Raw genomic sequence first — 20,773 nt, 5'->3', positions numbered from 1 at the left:
CTCACTGACCTCAGAGTTGTTGAGGGTCTTTGGGTCCCACTTCTGATGCCAGAAAGTGTCAAAAATCCAGAAATAGCAAAATTTAAACCAACAAATCAATGAGTAGTATTTAAGTAAGTGTTTATTGTGCATATAAGAACAGTTCACAAACTGGGAGCTTCTGAACTCAAAGACTGATACGAAGCTCAGGGACATTAATTTACAGCATGGCTTATAAAGTAGAAATGAGGAAGTTTTTAACCTTTTCAATGATTGGTTATTACTGTAGGGGTTTCCAGATGGCCGTGGATTGGTTAAAAGTGATTTTCTCATACCATTTTTAGGAAGATGACTTAAGTTTCTTTTATGATTATCAGAGGCATTTACAAGACGTAATCTAAGTTAAATTTCACTTATGTTCATGAAATAAGCTAGATTTAGTTTTACTTACATGGCTTCAATGGTTTTGTCTGCTCAGGGAATTCTTAAGTCTGGTCTCAGTTTTGTGTTTAATTTTAACACTATCGTGTAAACTTTTGGTAGAAATATATCATCACTTGTACCCACATAAAATTAAACGGAGCCACACCATGTTTATATCTGTATATTATCTACACTTTACATCTGAATTTATGATTCAGCTAATTACTTAGGTCATTATAGATATTTAATTTCTTGAATGTATTTTTTAATATCATATTAAGCTCCTGTTATTATTAAAGCTTGTTATTATTAGTATAAAGTCCTGACTAAGAGAGTTTTTTCATTACTTTTTTTTTTTTTTTTTTTTTGCGGTACGCGGGCCTCTCACTGTTGTGGCCTCTCCCTTTGCGGAGCACAGGCTCCGGACGCACAGGCTCAGCGGCCATGGCTCACGGGCCCAGCCGCTCCGCGGCATGTGGGATCTTCCCGGACCGGGGCACGAACCCGTGTCCCCTGCATCGGCAGGCGGACTGTCAACCACTGCGCCACCAGGGAAGCCCCATATTACTTTTACATAAGAATCTCAGATTGACCTCATCACCTTTATAACCTAGACTCCAAGGCCCACCATGAGAAGGCTGGTGGGCAGATATGTCTTAATACATACAGTAGAATGCTATCTAAAAAGTGTCTTCTATTTGGGAGTATATTGATTTCTTCTTTCTGCTGTAATAAGTTACTGCAAATGTACCAGCGTAACATAACATAAATTTATTATCTCACAGTTCTGGTGGTAAGAAGTCCTAAAATCAAGATGTTAGCAAGACTGTGCTCCTTCCAGAGCCTCTAGGGAAGAATCCATTTTCTTGCCTTTTCCAGCCTCTAGAAGCCAATGGCATCCTTGATTTATGGCCCCTTCCTCTATCTTCAAATATCTTCAAATCTCTCCCTCCTTCTCCTTTTCCTTCTCCCTCTCCCCCTCTCCAATCTCTGCTTCTGTCCTAACATCTCCTTCTCTGATGCTGACCCTCCTGCCGCCCTCTTATAAGGACCCTTGTGGTTATATTAAGCCTACCTGGGTCATCCAAAATAATCTTCTCATCTCAAGGTCCTTAAGTTAATCTCACCTGTAAAGTCCCTTTTGCCATGTAAGGTAACATATCCACAGCTTCTAGGAATTGGGACATGGGCTTCTTTGGGGTGGGACATTATTCTACCTACCATAGGGGGGTTATTTCCCAGTACACTTATCAACTGTGAAAAATTCTTTTCATTTCTTTTTTTTCTTTCACATATATTTCCTGATCACCTACTAGGCACCTAGTCGAAGACACTAGGCAGGTACTGAAGGCACTGTCCCTGTCGTAAGGAAGCCAGATGTCTATTAGTAAAATAAAGTGAACTTTAGACTTCTGAAGATTTTTTAAAATCATTTTTAGGTTGTACAGCAATCCTGTTTATATTTGTCCTATTTATTGGTAATAATAATATTTCATACCACATTTGTACTTATGACACAAACATTAATGCCCTTTAGCCAGAGACCTCCAAGAAAGTAACTATAGTGGAACAAATTGAGTTTATTATTCATTGTAGTGAGGGAGAATACACACCATGGGAAATATGTGGTGTCTCAGTAAGAGGTTGTTAGAAGAGACTTATTATAGGATTTGGGTTTTGGCTAGGAAATTTGGGGCAAAGTCTAAAATAGTAGAGACTCACTCTAGATTGGGTGCTGTCAGTAAGCCAGGGTAATTTTGTGATTGGGTATCTCAAACATCTTGTCTGTAGGTATAGCAGACCAGAGTAGAATAAAGCTGTAATAGGCAAAGAAGCAACAGTCACTCATATTAGCCAAGACAGGGGGTTGTTCAGTATTCTGTGGATGACACAGTGAACTTGTTTATATCTCACTTATTCCTGGCCTCAGAGTAACCTAGTCTGATGTTGGTGTTTGAGATTATGCCCAACAAGGAACAATATGGCCTAGCAGTGAGCCTCAGTCCTGCTTATAATACCTTGGAGGCCTTGGTCATTCTACTTCCCACATGCTTGACTCATGGTGTTTCCCATCCCTGTCCCATCTGTGGCACTTGTTAAACATGCAGAATTCCAGACCCACCCCACAATCACTGCATCAGAATATCTGAGTATTGATTTGACCAGGTGATTCTTAGACACACTAAAGGTTCAAAATATCTTTATTTAAAAAAGCAAAAACAAAATCAAATATTTATCAGTGTTAAATGTTTGTGATTACTGTCTTTAGTAATGATTTTCTCACATCTTAGTCTTTTATTTTCATTATTTGTTCTTGTGTTGACTGAGTATCACCTGAAATCGGCACTGCAGTCTGCAGCAGGACTGAACAACTGTTGCTGTTTGGGTTCTGAATGCACACTTCACCATCATCTCTCTTCATTGTCTTCCTGTTGGCAAGCTTTCCCACGTGCTTTACACCTGAAACCACATAAGCCTTACAACTTCACTCTGATGAGCATGCCTTTTAAAAGCTAAGCTAACGGTGTTTTCCTAGTTCCCACATGAAAACATGAAGAATGCAGGGCCTTTAGGATGGAGTCTGTGCCTTCAAAATAGTATCCATGACACTCATGCCTCAATTTCTGGGTTTTTTTTGTTTTGTTTTTTTGTGACAGTATAAATATGCACTACAGAAAGACAAAATCAAATGTACAGTCTGACATTTATTGGTAATTATTAATACTAGTACTATAAAATATGGCTCCAGGTCCTCAAAGTAAATTTTTCTAAAGCAATAATAATTTCAATATCATGCTTTAATTATGTTTGTATGTTTATAGGTAATTTTAGAGAAATGAATGTTCACAGAGGACATGCTAAAGCTCAACATAAATTAAGAGAGAAAAGATAGATATATGAAGTGTGTATTTACCCATAATTTGTTACAACTTGTAATTCCAGAAGAAAATCAGAATTTAATAGGCATTCTGGAAGAATTGCCATATTCTGAGTGTCAATAAAGTGTCCTATACTGGTGCTTTTTTAAGTGTTCTAAGCAGAGGACCAGTCGTTTTTATTTATTTGCTTGTTCACTTTTTAAATATCATTACCAAATTTTCACAGGTGGATAATTTTTAATAGAGTAATACTGAATTTATAAAAATAATTGAAAAGGAACATAAAAACTGCAAATCTATTCTTAAATTATTATTAGATTCAACAAGTATAAAATTACTGTCAAATTGCTATAAAAATTCCTAAGATTTAGTCTCAATTTCTGTGCTTACTTCATTGTAGATTAGTAAAAAACAAAAATCACAGATTACTACAGTTTCAGTGGTACTGTCTGATATCATACTTAAGCACTGGGTTTTTAATGTTTATAGCATCATAATTTGTTAGAGCTATGCTATAAGGAAACTAAGAAATTTAACCTCAGATTTTTTTCCAGTTTTATTGAGAAATAATTGACATACATCACTATATAAGTTTAAGGCATACAGCATGATGGTTTTATTTACATATATTATAAAATAAGTAAGAGTGGTGAGAGTGGGCACCCTGTCTTGTTCCTGATCTTAAAGGAAAAGCTTTCAACTTTTCATCATTATGATGTTAGCTGAGGGCTTATCATACATGGCCATTTTTATGTTGAGATATTTTCCTTCTGTGCGTAAATTATTAAGAGTTTTTACCATGAATGGATGTTAAATTTTATCAAAAGCTTTTTCAGCTCTATTGAGATGCTCATATGATTCTTTTATTTTATTAATATGAAGTATCACATTGATTTGCATATGTTGAACAATCCTTGCTTCCCATGGATAAATCCCACTTGATCATGGTGAATGATCCTTTAATGTGCTGCTGAATTGGGTTTGCTAGTATTATATTGAGAATTTTTGCATCTCTATCAGGGATATTGGCCTGTAGTTTTCTTTTCTAGTAGTGCCCTTTTCTGGTTTTGGTATCAGGATAATGTTGGCCTCGTAAAATGAGTTTGTGAGTGTTCCCTCCTCTTCTTCTTCTTTTTTTTTGAAGAGTTTGAAAAGTATTGGTGTTAATTCTTCTTTAAATGTTTGGTAAAGTTCACTAGTGAAGCCATCTGGTCCTGGGCTTTTCTTCCTTGGGAGATTTTTGATTACTGATTCAATCTTAATAAGAACATTGAAAGAGGTAAGATTGACGTTCTTGGTCGGGGACTTGGCAGTTCCAAAGCAAAGATAGCTAGTTAATGAATGGAGCAGGAGAGGCTAATGGACAAGAAGGAATGAATATTATTTGGTTTATTTTGAATATTTAGAAAAAATAAAAATGAGAGTATGGTGCTACTTATAATTTTTAAATTTTAGTAGGAATGTGTTAATTATAGAAAGAGTAATTTGAGTTTTTGATATACCAAATGTAGAGGTTAGTAACAAAGCTAAATAGAACTGTGATCCATTTTTACTTCTTCCCAGAAAACTACTCTTGCTGTTGTGACTGAGCTCATCCTTCATTTGTCTTTTCCCTCCCGTCCCACTTCCATTGTGTCATTATGTCCCACTGAGATGGCTGACTAATGTTGAATGCCTCACATCTGTAATAGTCTCTGCTTTGTCCTTGGGACTTCTAATAGTGCCTGACACATAGTTAAGTGTTGAGTAAAAATTTTTCAAAAGATCAAATTAAAGTATGTTCCCCAATACATGCCACAATACTATGTTTTTCCTTGTGATTTTTAACATAAATTTCTCTGTTTGTATATAATGTTCTTTTCTAAAATCCTTGAAGACAGGTTCTATTCAAATGGCACAGTTTCCTTTAATATTTTCCCCAAATCCCCAGAAAAAGGTCTTAACTCTATTCTGAGCCTAGATGTATTATTTCATTGCAATTATTTGCTTATACATGTCTTCCACTGTGGTGTAAATGATCCTGAGTACAGAAATTTTGTCATTCTTCTAACCTTCTTCCTCTGTGCCCTAGCACAGTGCCCCCAGATCCTAGGCAATAAAAGTTTATTCTACAGAAGAATAAGTGAATTACTCAGTGAGATCAAGAGAAACTGTCAAATAGCTTTAGTTTTATTTATCATACATAGAATTTTGTATTTTGCTTCTCTATTTTGTGTAAAGCTTCTAACTCCTAAAGTCTAATAGTTATAATTTTCAATTTGATTGATAATAAGTATACTAGACTTCTCTACCCAATCTTTTTGTCATGTTATTTGTTTGTTTGTTTACTTTTCTGAAACAAGGAAGAATTTAACCAAATTTATAAGACCTGCTCTCATTAATATTCTAAAATATACAGCCCTCTCTCCTAGAAATAATTATGGAGGGTGCACTATCTACATTATGTTTTCTAAGGTCTGGGATGCTCTTCTAAATAGGAAAGATTTCTTGCCTCAGTACTGACCCCAATTTTATCAGAAGATGTTTATAATTGGGGGCACACTCAACTGATCCCTAATCTCTGTCAAGGTTACTTCCCTTAGGTTAATTACCCAGTACTTAACTCTTGCATTTGACCCTCATACAAGAGCATATTCAAAAGGATTCCAACCTTACTGAGTTAATGAATTGCATCTTTACGTAATTCTCTACTAGTTGGATAATAAAGTAGTTTGCAACAGAATTTATTCTCTTCATAACTTTATCTCCTTTGCAACATCATGAGATAAATCTTCTTTGAAGATCACTTATATAATGTCACATATTTTTCAGCAATCAGTTTTACTAATTTATAGTCCTAACTCCTATTCTCCCATTTTATCTTCTGCTGAGTAAATAGATTAATAGAATCACAGTCCTCTGGTTTACACTGGATATTTCACAGTGAAATTGAGGGGAAATTTTTCCTTTATTTTGTAACACATTGCTAGGCCACCTGTATCATCAAGTCACACATTTGGATTTGTCAGTTTAAGTTTTTCTTAGAGCACTCTTCCAAATTAATGTTGCAGGAACCCATCCTATTTTGATATATGGCCAACACACAAAATGCAAAATATCAATTTAACTGTAGTTCTTACACTCATTTATTAATGTGCCTATTCAAATACTTTTTCAAGTCTTGCTACAGAACAGGCTCTAGTTTTAGTCTGGAGATTCAGTGTTGAGAAAAACAAAACAAGTTTCCCACATTGGAACTTACATTCCAGTAGTTAAAGATAAATAACAAAAAATGGAAAACTAAATAGACAAGATGTCTTGCAATTATGTATTGTGTAGCATATACAGGGAAATGTGATAGTGACTAAACATTTTCTTTATATAGGTTGTTTAGGGAAGGCATTTCTGAAGAGGTGGTCTTTGACCTTAGACTTGAGGGATGAGAAAAGTCAGCTACAGAAAAAGGAAATTTTTTAAGTAGAGGAAACTAGCAAATGCAGAGGCTCTAAGGAAGGGATACCCTAGGTATATTCAAGGAACATTAAGAAGGCCAGTGTGTCTAGGGGGTAGTAAGCAGGGTTTTCAGGGAAAGGAGTATATGAACTGGATGTCTAGGGTTAGACCAAAACCAGATCACATAGGGTCTTAGAGTATAAAGGGAAGTCATAAGAGGATGTTAAGCAAGAATATGATACAATTGAATTTATGTTATCAAAAAATTTCTCATACTGCTATAAGAAGAATGGATTTTAGGGCATGGAAGCAGGAATCCCAATAAGAGGTTGTGGCAATAGTTCAGGAATAAGATGATGGTCACCTAGACTAGGAGAGAGCTGGACTCATTAGAGATAAATTCTGGAAGTAGAATAGATAGCATTTGCAGATGGATTGATTTACTGGGTAAATAAAACATAAGAATAAAAAAAGATGGCTAAATTTTTTACTTGAGCAATTAGTCAAAAAACCGTGCCTCTTACTGACACATGTACTTTGGGGAAATGTAGAGGGATAACCATTACTTTTTTTCCCGTTCAACTTCCACTCCCACTTTTAAATATAGCATTCTGATTTTTCATTGGACATTCTCCCTCCTCCTACTGAATCATGTTATTTGTATGGGCGTTCCTCCATTTCCTAGCTCAGATATGGGTAATGAGATGCAAGCTTGGCTAGTCAGTGTTTTCAAATCTTCCATCAAAGTGATTGACTTAGTGACCACATTTGGCCCAGTTAGATGCAACCCTGAGACTTTGGATTGAGCTAAAAGAGATAAGGTACTCTTTTTCCAAAGTGAATGGTAAATTAGGAGGATTTCATTTTGGAACAGCTAGAGGTTATCACACTGGGAGAGCATGCCAGAGAATGAGGCCAGTGCAGAGGCAAACCAGGCCAAATGGTAGAGTGAGACACCAAGTCCTGATGGTATTTTTAATCCCCTAAAGCCCCATGCCTGAAGCGAAATTGGCTCTGGGAACTTTCAGTTATCTGTTCCAAAAATTAGTTTTTGTATGCTTGAGATGATATGAGTTGGGTTTCTCTTCCATGTAACCAAGAGCTCTTATTAATACAGGTGAGAAATTTGATTTAGGTATATTAAGATTGAAATGCCTGTTTAGGTTTGCCAAATTAAAATACAAGATGCCCAGTTTAATTGGGCTTTCAAATAAATGATGACTAATTTTTTTAGTGTAAGTGTGCCCCAAATATTGCTATTTCTGGCAAGCCCATACCAATTAGATAACAAAGTGGAGACGTGAAGTGGGTTGTTGCCTCTATAGAGCTAGCGCTCCAGAGAGAGGTCAGGGATTTTGATGTATATTTGGAAATTGTCACATTAGTGACAACATTCAAAGCCATGGGACTAAAGAATTTAATCTTGGGAAACACGGCAGATAGAGTTGAGGCAGTGTCCAGGGCTAAACCTAAGGAAGGCCCATTCTGTTGAAGTCTGGAAGAGAAGGACGAAATTGTAAGACTGAGAAGAAACTGCCAGTGAAGGTGGAAATAGTGTCAAGGAGAGTTTTTCCTTTTTAAATGAGTTTCAAGGCTGGAGTCCTCAACATCTCCAACAAAGATTAGCAAACTTGCCTGTCAAAACAACGGACACCCTTTCCTCCTTGGCACTTACCTGCTGAGCCCTTTCAACATTTTCAGTATTTCTTGTAACTATCCCAATGTCCAGGCCCCTTTGGCCATTATTGGAGACATCTAGAAACTTACCTCCTCTTTTTTTTTTATTGGTGCAGAGATGTGCCTTCTCGGCTGCCTCTGATATTTTTGGACTTAAAAATCCCTTTTCTGTTTCTGTCAAATAGCTCGAGACTTTAAAGATAAGGAAGAGTTAGAACCGATATGTGCTATGACTAACTACTAGTTCAAAGTACTCTGTTCAGGTGTGAGAATAGGGAAACAAACAGCTCTAGTGAACAGTTGTTCATGACCACAGTGTTACCAACATTGCAGAGCCTACTGACTTCTTTTTTTGTCAGCCTCACTGTCTGACTTGTCTTCCATCTTCACTCTATCCAGGTGTCCTTATAGGGCCAGCAGTCACCCTCTTTGTTTCTCCCCAGTTACCTTCCTTTTCTTCCTTTAACTTCTCCCTTAATTAACTGTGAAATGGAAGTGTACAGTGGGAGGAGTTTTTCTTTCTTTGTTTTGTGATTCTCTTTTTATTTTTAACCAGATTGTTTATAATTATAAAGTAATAAAACTTGCACAAAACGAAAAGAATTAAAGCAGTCATATAAGGGACAAAAAGTAAGCACTAAAAGTCCCCTTCTGCCACAGCCCGTCTTCTTGAGATAATTGTTAACAGTTTTTGTCTATCTAATTACTTACATTTATTGTACATTACACATTGCTTACTATGCTCCAGAAGCTATTAAAATGCTTCAAATACGGTCATTTATTTAATCTTCACAAAGGCCCTTTGGCAGATAAGGAAAGTGACCTATAGAAAAGATAAATAACTTCTCCAGAGTCACAAAATAAGTATATATATGCATCTTTAATATGCATGATATAAATATTCTCTGACAAAAGTAAAATACACAGATGACTTCAGTGATACCCATTTAAAAAACGTGCTGCTGTAGACATACTCTTTATTGATACAAACACTAATAGAACTTATGGGTCTGCAGAATTTCTTTAGTGGCATTGAGCCCCACATCTGTTACTGTTCTTGTCAGTGAGCTCAACTTCCGCTAAAGTTATCATTCTACAGAACTTTTCTTCTTTGTGTGATCTGAGTGGGAATCTTTTTATGGGAGTTGCTGGAAATACCCAGAAATTCAATTTTTTATATTTCAGGCCTGCATTTCCACACAAAGTGGACAGTACTTGCTGGGCCACACCTACAGCATTGTCACAAACTTAAAATTCCCATTCATCCAAAGATGATTTTTTTCAGCCATGATATGGGGCAGGTAGCTTTTGATTGGCAAATAAGCCACTCAGTTAATTGGCAGAGATTTGCAGGTTACTTCTCAGGAACAAGAAGCATAGACTGGGCTTGGCTTCCTCCAGGGAACTCTGTTCTGACTTCCAGCAGCACTGGGGCTTGTGGCCTCCATTTTTATCATGAAGCAGGCATTAACACCATAGCTTCCAATGTCTGTTTTGTGTTACTTTCTTTATTTCCAACACTCTGAGAATTCTGATCTTTGCTTGTGTATTTGGAATTGGAGAGAGAAATTAATGCATGTGCTCAGTCGTCCACCTTGACTCAAAAGCTTTAGTACCACTTTTATGGTACAGATACGTAAATCTTAAGAACATGTGGTCCACTCACTTTCTTAATTACTCCTTGATTTTTAGTATTTGATAAGTTTCAAAAATTGTTTCACAAGTCCCTTCACTCTTTGCTATCCTCCTCCATTCACAACCTCCAAACTAAATGTTTTAACTTTGGCAAAATATGGAAAGACTTACACAAAAGGGCCGATGTATTTCACTGTGTTTTGTTTATAAGTTTAATAACAGTTTCAGTTATGCAAAAAATATTTATCTTAGTGTAATACTGCATATATTCCCTCACTTCTTTAACTAGGAAGAGTACTAAACTGAACAAAGTCTCCTCACATTGAGAGAATGTAGGAAGTAACATATACTTCAAAATGAAATGGCACATAGAAAAAATTTTTTGTGCCTCAAGGAGAAATAAATTTCTAATACAATTTAAATATTCTTATCCACAAGGAATAGGAAATCTAATAGCTTGCTTGTGTTTGAGCAGCAAGCCCCTTCACAAGATGGGCTTGGGAAACTTTATAAAGGCAGACATTTGATTATAAGTTGGGCGATTTGATTGCATGACACCCTGGTCAGGCGGCATTAATATATCTGTTTTTAAAATAGCCTTCCCGACTATTACATTTCACTTGATTCTCTGAAAAACTTAACTTGTTTGAGACGCTATGAAGGCAAGGTCAGAATTTGGGTCACTATCGTATTTAATACCTAATGTTTCCCTTAATGATAAAGAAGATATTTTTGAGCCTAATGCCTTCAACGTTCCAAAATATTGGTTGAGCACCTACTACAGGAAAAGCACATTATTAATTAATTCCAATTTCTTTCTTAGAAGCCTTTCCCATTCTAAATTTGCCTTTAATCCAGGACTTTTTGCTTCTTAAAGATTGTGACTTTCAGTCAGTGCCTGCTTAGCCACTTCCTAGATTTTGGCAAATGATTCTATAAACACTAATTTTCTGTAGGTGTAAACCAGATTCCCATATGCTGTGCTATCTGAAAACAATGAAAAGGAGAAAAGGCAGTGGACTGAAAAGGAACTCAAGAGAAGCGATTAAAAGGTCCACACTAATTCACAATGATAAAGAATGTCAGATAATCTTGCTGACAAATTCTCTAGAAGTAGACTCCTTAGTTTTTCAGGGGAAAAAAAAGTACCTGTTTTGAGACCATAAAGCCTTGGCATTTATTGTGAGAGACATGGAAACTTCCACACAAAGACATAGAGATAGTCCAAAAGTCTTTTATTGACCTTAAGATGTATATGTCATATATATGTTATTTATATATCATGATATATATTTTTATTTGTTTAAAAACATTAAGCACCTTTCTATGCTAGAGCGAATACTGAACAACTCATATCTGTTCCAATTTTATTCTTCCATCTAAAGTTAGTAAGTCGATAATATTTTTAACTTCTGTGCATATAGTTTCAATATTTACACAGTTTTTATTACATCCCAGGATTTCTGGAATGATTATCAGCTGGTATTTTTATAACAGTGTTTTCCAGGGATTTTGACTGCTTCTACAGTTAGCAAACAAATACCAATTTTTGTTTGCATTGATGAACACTGCAGTATGATTTCACCTGAGATAATGGATAGTTTTTTCTATATTTGATAGCTTTTCCTATCCTTTTCTTACAATTGTAACTTTTAGATGAATCCTTATTTATATTGTCCTCCATTCTAACATAACACCAACTAAAGTGAAAAACAGCATACTGCATTCCAAAGTCAAAGTGTCAGATAGTTCTCCAGGATGACTCGATGACCCCTGTTCCTAAATATTTGCATTCATTTCAGGACTCAGGAAAATTGTCACAAATAATGGCTGTAATTATTACAGTACATTTGTTCCCTAAATCGACTTTAGGGAGAAAAAGTTATGCTGTTACTTTTAGCGATGATATAAACTAGGCTCTTGAATTGAGGGATCACTTCTGAACTGACCTGGAAAGGAGACACAGCTACGGCGGCTTCAATTACATTAATATGGAGGACCTGACTATTTTAAGAGCTATTTAGTCTTATATTTTGGGGCCAGGAATCACAAAGTTGCCACCCCTTCAGTAATTCTAATGCCCAAATAAAGAAGGAAATGTGATTTATTTATCTATTCTACATATTTATTATTATTTTAATGTAATCCATCTTAATTGTTTATTAATAAATACTGAAATTTTATTTGGACGTTTGCAGATGTAAAGCTAAGTGAATTCAGGATATAAGTCACAAAATTAAGGTAAGGTTCTTTTATAGACTATTTTTAGTGATAAAATCAAACGCTTCTAAATCAACTGAGACTGTATATATCTTTCAGTGAAGTCCCAAACTGGTAGCTTTATTGTCTGTGTCAACCTTGGAAGAGTCAGTCTAACAAAAAGGGTGATAGTAATTTGATTTTTAAATTGACTTCAGTTTTTATTTATTATAATCTTAAATTCCTATTTCTCATTGTACTAGTATATCTGAGTTAAAACAAAATATAATATGAATGGTGTTTGCATATAAACCATCCTTAAAATCTTGCAATTTTGCTTTTGTCACCCTTCATTTGTTATTATTTTTGTTTGTTTGCTAAGCTGATTGTTTGTCCCCCCATTCCAAATTATTTGTATAAAACTGAATTATCTATCTTACCAGCTACAAATAGTTTTTTTCATTTTTGAAAGTAGAGAATATTTTCAGAAACATAGTCTAAGTTAAAAAAAAAAACATGGTAAGAGGAGAATAACACCAAAAGGGAAGAGGAATAGTGATTTCTATGGTTACACTATTAAATAACAATAGCAACAACAACATTAATAGTGTTATTAGGTACCATTTGTGTAGCATTTATCATGAGCTCTATACTGTTCTAAGTGTTCATGTACACTAACTCATGTAATCCTCACAACAGTGGGAAAAAAGTCAAAAAGTGGTTAAGTAATTTGCTAACGGTCACAATGGAAAAGTCACAAAGGAAAAATGCAAAAGTCAAGTTTAAGCAGAAGATTTCTTTTTTTAATTCAAGAATGTTGTTAAGTGCAGCTACTTGAGGAATGCAGGAATGAAAATTCTAAAAATATTGAGATATCAGGAAAAAAAAAACTTACCTAATTTTCAGGGACCTGAATGCAAAAGAAAGATATCATGAGTTCCTAGAAATAAATCAAATTAGCCTGATTAGCCTGTCAATGAATTTTATGTTGAAAGACCAGACTTCTGAGGCTCAGTTCCAATCCCATGTTTGCTAGTTTCATTGGGCAAGTCATGTTAATTCTAGGCCTGGATATTTTTCACTCTAATAAGAGGGATTTGATAAATTTCTAAAGACGCTTCCCCCAGATCAAATAGATTACCTTTATTTAATACTATACCAGCCATGGATTTTTTTTGCTGAAGTTTTAAAAAGTGGGATCACCTAAGTATAATGCATTGGAAGGATACTGGAAGAATTCAGTGTCTTGAAGGGAAAGGCAAAGAACCAGGTGTGGTCCAGACTGGAATCTGGTGTCTAGCTAGCTAGCTAGCTTACTTGCTTTATTTATTTATTTATACTGCTGCGTTGGGTCTCCGTTGCTGGGTTTTATACTGCTGCGTTGGGTCTCCGTTGCTGGGTTTTATACTGCTGCGTTGGGTCTTTATTTTGGCTGCGTTGGGTCTCCGTTGCTGTGCATGGGGGCTCCTCTTCGTTGCAGTGTGTGGGCTTCTCAGTGTGGTGGCTTCTCTTGTTGCAGAGCATGGGCTCTAGGTGCACAGGCTTCAGTAGTTGTGCCTCGCAGGCTCTAGAGCACAGGCTCAGTAGTTATGGTGCACGGGCTTAGTTGCTCCGCGGCATGTGGGATCTTCCCGGACCAGGGATCGAACCTGTGTTTCCTGCATTGGCAGGCGGACTCTTACCTACTGCGCCACCAGGGAAGTCCCAGAACCTGGTAGCTTTAGAAGACCTTGATAATGTTTATGTGGCAATCCCACCATCCTTCACCACTAGAGCAAATAAATCCCAAAGATTTCTTAAAACTTTGTATCACAGACACTCTAGTTCTAAGAGAGTCAAATCGGCCATGGTTTTGTCCTGTGTCCAAATATTGGTGACACCAAAGCAGGAAGAGAAAAAAATGTGGTGGGAGGAGCCTTACAAAGAAAAAAGGCAAGTTTACCCAATGGAATTTTTGTCTGCTATGGCTTAATAACTGGATACTCTAAGACTCCTGTACTAGAATTTTTTTAATGTGGGGCTTTAATATATGGCTCTTTCCCTTGAGATAATTAATAACTAAATTGGGACAAATATATTAATAATGAAAAAATAAGATGTTAGAATTATTGTGCATTTCTTCCACAGATTTATATAGGAGGGTTATAAAACTGATGAGCAATATCTCTTAAAAATCTTCCCCTTCAAGTTTTAAGTTCAAGTACATAATTATTGATGTAAATGCCTAAGAATGTTTTTAATCTTAGAACTGACAAGATGAACATAATTACTAATTTCTTCCCAGAATTTCTACCTTTGATAAACGTTCAAAGTTTTTTTCCTCAATAGATAGACACCCAATTTAAAAATTACAAAAAGAAAATATACTTCTAAAAACTGAAGAAAATATCTGAGTGGAAAAATGGCAACCCTTTATTGAGAATTTTTATATTATTACAAACTAAGTGAATGATTAACAATGCCAGAGAACAGAAGATTGTTTCATATGGCTCTCTGTTCAGTGCGGATTGCCAACGTGGGAGAAATCCTTGTAAATCTTAGCATTGCTCCCACACAACCACCTACACAGATGATCGCTTGACTTTCATGCTAACAATAGATGTGTTAGTAGAACTCTCACCATCTGCAAAATGAAGTGCACTTTAGAAAAAAGTAACTGCAGCAGACAGTAGTAATTGCTTATATGTTGTGATTAGCATTTTATATTTACATTTAAAAGATATGAATTTAAGCAGTGATGACTCCCAGTTTAAATAAGGTCAGTCGCTGTGATAGCTCCCGGATTAAATAAGGTCAGTCCTAGATAACAGATAAATTTATGTTAGAAAACTTGATTTTGAATTAATTTCTACTTAAAATTTATCTGTATCCAAGAATGCATAATAAAATGTGAATTAAATGAATATTGATATACTCACTTCTCCTCTAATAATAATACTTAGAATCATGTACATTAGTTATAAAATTCTCTACAAAGTCTGTCACAACTGTCCTAATTTTTTTATAGAATTCCTTCACAGGCACATTTATTTGGGTTTCCCTATTCTTAAATCTATTTTATTATCAGTGCAGGATGAGTATTGTGGAAAATAAGCTTTATACCATTGGAAAATACAGTCTTTGGCCTCTTTTCCCACATTGATTTTTTTGTCAAGGATGGAAGGGTCCATGATTCCATTATTGGGACTTAGTGGAGGACTCTAAGGCAAAGTGTTAAAAAATGAATTATCTGGTTTCTCCATAGGGAATAAAGTGGTTAAGGGCTCATGTGTAGACCCTGCTCATGCTTGGAAGGTTGGATGTGACAGAGAGGAGAATGGACATGTGGCTGATGGAAGGTGGGATGAGTCCCATTTTTCTCAAATTAACACAAACAGGTACAATACCACTCTGTACTGGCAAGGCTCCCATGTGTTTCTAACCCATGTGTCTCTAACATTTGGCCTGAATAATCTTGTCCTTTCATGTAGATGATGGACACAGTCTATATGAGGTATGAGAGCTCCTGTAACCCCAAAATATCATCCTAAATAGCATTGCCTAAAATTCTGTGATGAAATGTTTCTTTATTATAAACATGGCCTTTTCCAAGCCTATTTTAATGCAGATTATTTTAGAAAGAGTGGTACATTAAAACAATAAAAACTTAGTATGATTTAGTTTTGTCTATTTTCCACTTTAAATAAATTACAGTTCTAGAAACTTAATATTAGAAGGACATTTAGGATTAGAAGGAAAATGAAACATCATCTAGTCCAAACAGTGCATTTTACAGATGATAAAATTGAGGCTTAGTTAAGACTCACACACCTAGTTAAGCACAAGTCCAGAACTAATCCCTAAGACTTCTGACTCCAGCCAGTGCTTTTTCCATTTACTGTCATAAAACATTGAGAGAACAGTGGTCCCTTGGGGTGAGGAAGGGGTGCTGGAAAGGAATAGAAAGCAGGAGAAGAGTAGAGAAAAGTAAATATGCTGATCCCGTGCAATTATTTTTCTAGGGTTGATCCACATAACAGAGTCATTAGCAGGATTGAATTTAATTAAATCAGTGTTAGATATGTAGGTCAGTTAGCCCCACAAATCACTGGTACCTTTTGACTAAAGTTTAGCAATAGGAAAACGTCTCATATGTCAGGGCTGGGGAAATCTGCACTCATATCAGTCCCATCCAAAAAGCTATGAACCTAGAATAAGATAGGAGGAGTTGTTCAAATATCTTTTGTACTAGCCAGTTCTGCTACAAAAGCAAATTGCTTAGGATTGGGAAGTATATAAAAGGAAGATCATCTTTTCTAAGGTTGGAGGTATATTATTTCTCCTCTAAGTCAGAAAATAAATAAATAAAAAGACTTAGGCTCAAAGGTATACAATATAACCAAAAAAATTCAGTTCTTCTAAGTACATAATTTATTCATTTCAAAAATATCTATATAGTAAGTTCAATGAATAGGAGTAGACAGAAAACTTGAAACATGCGATAACTAATCTATATCATGTATTTGGCAAGTCAGTACATTTGAAATGATAAAATATCTCAATTTTTACTCATGTTTTATTATTCATGTTGTATTATTCTATTAATCAACTTTTATTCTAACACATGAGGTGGACCCATGTGAAGTTAGGAAATTAATTTCATCTTCCTTGTATGTGATGAAAAATAAACTCATAAATTGAGTAAAACCAGTTAATGAAAACTGCATTGTGTATAGTGGATAATTAATAAAGATTTGTTAGGTAAAATGTTTCTTGAAAGCTGAAAGTAAATTTACTTCGTTTAGTTTTTTCATTTCCTAATTGGAAATCGTATCTCTCTTGGTTTTCTCTGCTTAGGAGATTGACATCTAATAAGGTAATGCAGTTAGAATCAGAATAGCCTAGGATAAGACAACAACTTCAAAGTCTCCGTGGCCCAACTTTAGCCAGGAAGGAGTCATTAGAGTTTAAGGGGGAAGCTGAACTTATACTACACCCATCTCTCATGAGGCAGTGTGAGTCAGTGCCCCACTTTTGTCAGGGTGGTGTCGGTGGGGTCCAGTGAGAAACTGAGCCTACATGTCCACCCAGCCCTCATGCTACACATCAGTGGGAGACTGTTGATGGGCACTTGGATTGCTTCCATAATTGGCTATTGTAAATAATGTTGCTATGAACATTGAGGTGCATGTATCTTTTTTAATTAGTGTTCTTGTTTTCTTTGGATGTATATGCAGCCTTGGAATTGCTGGATTATATGGTAGTTCTATTTTCAGTTTTTTGAGGAATCTCCATACTGTTTTACATAGTGGGTGAACCAGTTTACATTCCCTCCAGTAGTGTGCTAGAGTTCACTTTTCTCCACATCCTCACCAACATTTGTTTTTAAGTTTAATTAGATCCTGTTTGTTTATTTTTGCTTTCATTTCCTTTGCCTTAGAAGACAGATCAAAAAAAAATATTGCTACGATTTATGTCAAAGAGTGTTCTGCCTATGTTCTCTTCTAGGAGTTTTATGGTTTCAGGTCTTACATTTAGGTCCTTGATCCATATTGAGTTTATTTTTGTTTATGGCATGAGGAAATGTTCTAATCTCATTCTTTTACTTGTACCTGTCCAGTTTTTCCAGCACCACTTATTGAAGAGACTGTCTTTTCTCCATTGTATATTCTTGCCTCCTTTGTTGAAGATTAATTGATCATAAACAGGTGGGCTTATTTCTGGGCTCTTTATACTGTTCCATTGATCTCTGTGTCTGTTTTTGTGCCAGTATCATGATGTTTTGATCATTGTGGCTTTGTAGTATAACCTGAAGTCAGGAAGCACAATACCTCTGGCTTTGTTCTTTTTTCTTAAGATTGTTTTGGCCGTTCGGGGTCTTTCATAGTTCGATATAAATTTTAGGATTATTTGTTCTAGTTATGTGAAAAATGTCATGCGTATTTTGATAGGGATTGCATTAAATCTGTAGATTGCTTTGGGTAGTATGGACATTTTAACAATATTCTTCCAATCCAAGAACATGGGATATCTTTCCATTTTGTTGTATCATTTTCAAATTCTTTCATTAATGTTTTATAGTTTTCAGAGTATAGGTCTTTCACCTCCTTATTTAAGTTTATTCCTAGGTGTTTTATTCCTTTTGATGTGATTGTAAATGGAATTATTTCCTTAATTTCTCTTTCTGATAGTTCATTATTGGTGTATGGAAAAGCAGCAGATTTGTATATATTAATCTTGTATACTGCAACTTTTCTGAATTCATTTATTCTAACAGTTTTTTGGTGGAGACTTTAAGGTTTTCTTTCTATAGTATCATGTCATCTGCTAATAGTGATAGTTTTACTTCTTCCCTTCCATTTTGGATACCTTTTATTTCTTTTTCTTGTTTGATTGCTTTAGCTAGGACTTCCAGTACTGTGTTAAATAGAAGTGGTGAGAGTAGGCATCCTTGTCTTGTTCCTGATTTTAGAGGAAAAGCTTTCACCTTTTCACTGTTGAGTATGATGTTAGCTGTGGGTTTGTCAAAAATGGTCTTTATCTTGAGATATGTTCCTTCTATACCCACCTTGATGAAAGTTTTTATCATGAATGTAAGTTGGATTTTGTCACATGCTTTTTCTGCATCCATTCAGATGATCATGTGATTTTTATCCCTTCTGTTAATGTGGTGTATCACATTGATTGATTTATGAATATTGAACCATCCTTGTATCCCTGGAATAAATCCCACTTGATCATGGTGTGTGATCCTTTCTATGTATTATTGGATTCTGTTTGCTAATATTTTGTTGAGGATTTTTACATCCACATTCATCAAAGATGTTGGCTTATAATTTTATTTTTTTGTAGTATCTGTCTGCGTTTGATATCAGAGTAATGGTGGCCTTGTAGAATGAATATCGGAGTATTCCATCCTCTTCAGTTTTTCGGAATAGTTTGAGAAGGATAGGTATTAGCTATTCTTTATATGTTTGGTAGAATTCCCCTCTGAAGCCATACATTCCTGGACTTTTGTTTGCTGGGAGTTTTTTTTTAATTACAAATTCAGTTTCACTACTAGTGATCAGTCTGTTCAGATTGTGTATTTCTTCCTGATTCAGTCCTGGAAGGTTGTATTTTTCTAGAAATTTGTCCCTTCTAGGTTATCCATTTTGTTGGCATATAACTGTTCATAGTTGATTAATTGTATCTCTGTGGTATCAGTTGTTATTTTTCCTCTTTCATTTCTTATTTTGTTTATAATAAGATAAACTTTCTTCTTGATGAGTCTGGCTAAAGGTTTGTCAATTTTGCTTATCTTTTCAAAGAACCAGCTCTTGGTTTCATTGATTTCTTTTTCTTTTTTCTTTTTTTTTTTTGTTCTCTATTTTCTTTCTTTCCTCTATGACCTTTATTATTTCCTTCCTTCTGCTGAATTAGGGCTTTCTTTGTTCTTCTTTTTCTGATTCCTTTAGATGGAAGGTTATGTTGTTTATTTGAAATTTTACATGTTTTTTGTTTTCTTCTTTCTACCCTCACTTTCTTATCATTTTCCTTCTGTCCAAAATGGCTTTGTTCCTTTTTCTATAATAATCAAACTCTCACTCACAGTTTTTTAGTCATATGAATCTAGAGTTCCCTTAGTGTTTATTTTTACCCTCTGAGTTCATTTATTTTTTCACTAATATGTACAGTACTTTTACATAATTGTTATTAATGTACACATTTCATTTTGTGTCCAGCTTTTGTTTAATTGAAATATAGTTGATTTATAATATTGTGTTAGTTTTAGGTGTACAGCAGTGATTCAGTTATATATATATTTTTAGATTATTTTCAATTATATATATTTTTTCAGATTACTTTCCATTATAGGTTATTAAAGGATATTAAAAATATTATGCAGTAAATCCTTGTTGTTTATCTGTTTTATATATAGTAGTGTGTACCTGTTAATCCCCTACTTCTAATTTATCCTCCTCCCCCCTCCTTTCCCCTTTGGTAACCATAAGTTTTTTTTCTATGTGTGTGAGTCTGTTTCTGTTTTGTATATTGATTCATATGCATTATTTTTTAGAGTCCATATATAAGTGATATAATAATTGTCTTTGTGTGACTTAACTTCGCTTAGTATGATAATCTCTAGGTCCATCCATGTTGCTGTTCTTTTTTCTGGCTGAGTAATATTCCATTGTATACATGTACCACATCTTCTTTATCCATTCCTCTGTTGATGGACATTTAGGTTGCTTCCACGTCCTGGTTACTGTAAATAGTGCTGCAGTGAACATTGGGGTGCATGTGTCTTTTTGAATTATGGTTTTCTCTGGGTGTATGCCCAGTAGTAGGATTGATGGGTCATATGGTAATTCTATTTTTAGTTTTTTAAGGAACCTCCATACTGTTCTCCATAGTGGCTATATCAATTTACATTGCCACCAACAGTGCAAGAGGGTTCCCTTTTCTCCGCACCCTCTCCAGCATTTATTGTTTGTAGATTTTGTGATGATGGCCATTCTGACTGCTATGCGGTGACACCTCACTGAAGTTTTGATTTACATTTCTCTAATAATTCACAATGTTGAGCA

The sequence above is a fragment of the Pseudorca crassidens genome, chromosome X (genome assembly GCF_039906515.1).
Source record: "Pseudorca crassidens isolate mPseCra1 chromosome X, mPseCra1.hap1, whole genome shotgun sequence".
NCBI lineage: Eukaryota > Metazoa > Chordata > Mammalia > Artiodactyla > Delphinidae > Pseudorca > Pseudorca crassidens.
This window is presented reverse-complemented; position numbering follows the sequence as displayed.